A 4,463-nucleotide genomic window follows, 5' to 3' on the forward strand; every position below is an offset into this window, starting at 1 on the left:
AGTTTATGTCGGATCGTCAACTCAGACAATGGTCTGAAATTGAGGGTCAAAGGCAGGCCAAAGAGTTCACTCTTGGCCCTTCTAGGGAGAGAGCTAGAGAATTACTCTCACTCTCTAGGTCCAGTATTAGGATTGTTATTGGCCTACTTACAGGCCACTGCTATCTAAACAGACATTTAACTCTCATTGGGGTCAGTGATGACCCGATTTGCAGAGCTTGTCTAGCTGAGGAGGAAACTGCCTCACATGTACTCTGTAGCTGCGATTACTATGCAGCCCAGAGGTTTGAGCATTTGGGTATGCATCGGTTGGAGACGTATGACGTCTCTAATATCACGGCCGGGCAGATTTTAAGCTTTATGTCGGCAATAGGACTTATTTAAGTCAACCAGTTTGGGGATGCACAATGGACCTTAGGTCGAAGTGTTTGGCTTGCCACCCCACTCAATAATAATAATAATAATAATAAACCAAAACCCTTTGGAGGTCCCAACCTTAAGGAAAATCTGTCCTGCGTGTGTCAATGGAGATTTTCAAAGTGAGCGTCCCTGCGTTGTTTGCAAGGTATATATAGGTTGATGGTCGTTTTACATTTTTGAACAGTTTACAAGCGCATTATTTCCATACAGATACCAATTCTTCACATTGACGAGTGCTCGTTTCCATTTGAGAATGACGAAGAAGGCTATGGGCAGCGGCGTATGTTTCAGCTATTATAATCAGTCCACGAATTTGGTTCCGAAAGAAAGCGACGCAATAGAAAATTGAAGAAATCAGGGCAAGGAGCCACCATTAAAACGACCTCGACAGTCTTATTTATTTAAGATGCCAGAGCTATCCAGGATCGATTATTCGGCTAATACAAACACGATTCCTATGGGGCTTTTACGTAACAGTAATTGCGTAGATTTACAAGCTGTTAAAATTAAAAAAAAACTGCTATTCACTATCCAATACGTGTGCGTTCGATACCGCCGCTTAGTCATTAAGTGTTGCATATTGTGATTCAAATGTTATGAAAAATGTCATTGATGAAAGTCATCTCGAAATATATTCTTTTATAAAATCTCTAATGAAATCTGGTGTAAAACGGCATATATATAGGATTCGAGCCAGCATTGTTATACAATTGTATAAAAACGTTCCTTTAATTAATTCCTTAATTTCAGTTGAATGCATGGATTCAATTTAAGAAACAATAAAGAAATTACGAATATCGGGCTGCTCAACAGAGACAGACACCTGCACCTCTTCGGATTGTTCAAAAGGAGCAAATGAGAAACCGACTACTATAACAACTAGTGTTGTAAGTCGGAAAATTTTCCGGAAAATGACTGAGGCCTTTTTTCCGAAAAAAATAAAAGTTTTCATTCCATGATTAGTCTAATATATTGTTTGCAAATTGAAATAAAGCGGTATTTTCGCCTCATTTTTTCGAATCTGAAAGTAAAACTAAACCTCTAGAAATGAAGAAGTCGTCAATTGTCTAGGTTGTGGTGGTGTAAGGTCCATCACAAAGAAAGTCTCTCCATATTTCCTTTTTATAGAACCAATAGACATTTCAACGCGACTAGATTGTGAAACTAGTGTCGTAGTAAAATTGGAACCCTTACCAAAAAATAAGTGGTCTAAGAACTATTTAAGTTGGTTTTAAGTTTGTATTTGAGACAAATACCAACTTAACACCAACTTAAAACCAACTAAAAACTTACTTAAAATGTTACTTAATAAAGACCACTTAAAGCCAACTTAAAACTTACTTAAAATGTTACTTAATAAAGACCACTTAAAGCCAACTTAAAACTTACTTAAAATGTTACTTAATAAAGACCACTTAAAGCCAACTTAAAAAATAATATGTAATTTTCTGACCACTAAATACCAACTTAAAGAAAAGGCATTTTCCCACCAACTTATTACCAACTTAACTAGTTTACTGAAATATGCTGACCACTTAAAACCAACTTAATATCAACTTAAATGTTAATACCAACTAAAAACCAACTTATTTTTTGGTAAGGGAAGATATTCCCAAGGTAATAGACATATCATCACAACGTTACAAACTGCGCAGCATGATGGGTTTTAGAGGACAAAACGAGCCGTCGTCAGTAGGTCATTATGTTTGTGTAGCATTACGTCCAAATGATAAGTGGGAAATTTACAATGACTTAAAGGGAAAACGGGAGAACGGCTCAGGAAAGGAAGAGATGTGGGTTCATATTTTATATTACACTGTATAATCATAAGTAACATAGTATTATGTTGCTTATGGTACAATTAAACATTAAAATTTTTTAAGCTTAGTGCAGTTTTAGCAGTATTTGTTCAGTTTCAACTGTCATAATATAAGTTTATAGGTGCTGTATTTTCGCCCACTGGCACCAAAACCTCTTGTGTTGGCTACAAAGTAGTTCACAGGTAACCCAAAAAGTGAAATTTATCATCAGGTATAGAGGGAGCTCGCGTTAAGTTAGCCCCCCCACTTACGATAGTGATTATATCGTTAACTAAGAGGTCGCATTCGAAAGTAAGGGTGTCGCATAACGTCGCATTCTATTGGTTGTGTTTCCGGGTTGATAGTTGAACGTGGCTGTCATTAAGTTAGCCCCCCCTTTTGTTTTAATTATTCCAACTTAACAATAATGTCGCATATTTTTTTATAGTTTCGAATGCAACCATATGCGACACCCTTACTTTCAAATGCGACATCTTAGTTAACGAGATCATCGCTATCGTAAGTGGGGGGCTAACTTAACGCGAGCCCCCCCCCTATATCAGTTGAGGTCTTCAAACACCCTTATTCGAATGCGACCTCAATGCGAAGCAATGCAACATGCTTAATTTTGAATGCAACAATTTAATTTCTGAGATAATTGATATTAGTTGTGGGGACCTAACTTAATGGCAGCCATTTAAAATGGCGTCGCATTCATTTGCATTCATTTAAAATGAGGTCTCATTCATTTGCCATCATTTAAAATGAGGTCGCATTCATTTGCATTCATTTAAAATGAGATCGCATTCATTTGCATTCATTTAAAATGAGGTCGCATTCATTTGCAATCATTTAAAACGGCGTCGCATTAACTTGCAATCATTTAACATGGCGGCGCATTCATTTGCGTTAAGTTAGCCCCCCCCCCACTTACGATAGCGATTATCTCGTTAACTAAGATGTCGCATTCGAAAGTATGGGTGTCGCATAACGTCGCATTCTATTGGTTGTGTTTCCGGGTTGATAGTTGAAAGTGGGGGGGGCTGTCATTAAGTTAGCCCCCTTTTGTTTTAATTATTCCAACTTAACAATTATGTCGCATCTTTATTTTTTAGTTTCGCATATGGTCGCATTCGATCGCAAATGAAAGTTTTTAAAATTGTAGAGAGGGGGGCAACTTAATGGGGCTCCAATTATTTATATTCCCGGTATTTACCTTATAAGTTAGACTGACTTCAGCTCTAAACTAAATGAAATAATTTTCTTATTCATTGACAATTTTAAAATTATTGAATATAAGCTTTACATTTTTTTTAATTTCCATTAATTCCATATACACAAACGCATCATAATTATAGTAGTTCTTAGACTAAACACTATGATGTTCAAAAATAGATTTATACAGTATTTTGAGGTGTCAAGTTTCTATATAGTGATTTTAAATACTTTCTAAATATTGTATGGCACTAATCTGCGAGGATATGCAAAATCTTTCAATATAAAATTATTTAACTAAAGTTACTCATTGTATAATAAGAAATATAACCAGAAATGGAAAACCTTTACAATGAACTACATAGCTTTAAATAGAGCTTGCCTATAGCCATTTTAAATAGCTGTAAGAAATGTAGCAACGCAGATATATACCAAGAAAGTGATAAATTTTCATTTTAAATACTGATACTTGATTTAGCTATAGCAAATCAACAAATGCCTACCTGCTTAGCATAGACAATCAAAAATTAAATCAATACCTGCTTATATGAGAAGTATAAGCTTGAATTAATTGACTCATTTGAAAATCTTAAAACTTTGACCATCCCGTGATCACTTACATAACACACAAAATCGTAATAATTTAGTAATGACACCAATAAAAAGAAAATGGAAATATCTGCTATTAAACCAACTATAGGTACTAGGTATATTGAAATTAACAAAATTCTGTACCTATCAAATTAAAATTAAAGAATTTTATCTAAAGAGCTCTTATGCAAAACTTACCGTAAAACATACAGGACACTATAAATCCTGTAAATCTATACACTTTCTTTGGAATGAACACAAACATTTTTATTTTCATTTAGGCAATTTAAGAAGTAGCAAATACCAAGCACCAATATTCTTTATTTTCTTAAATTTAACTTTTAGAAATTTTCTCAGTTACAAATTATCAATTATAACCATTAAACTAACAGTTTTTATGAAACTAAAAACTTCGCCTATTATACTTGACTTATTTTAA

This window comes from Leiobunum rupestre, chromosome 1, assembly GCF_980474605.1.
Source record: "Leiobunum rupestre chromosome 1, qqLeiRupe1.1.hap1, whole genome shotgun sequence".
Lineage (NCBI taxonomy): Eukaryota > Metazoa > Arthropoda > Arachnida > Opiliones > Sclerosomatidae > Leiobunum > Leiobunum rupestre.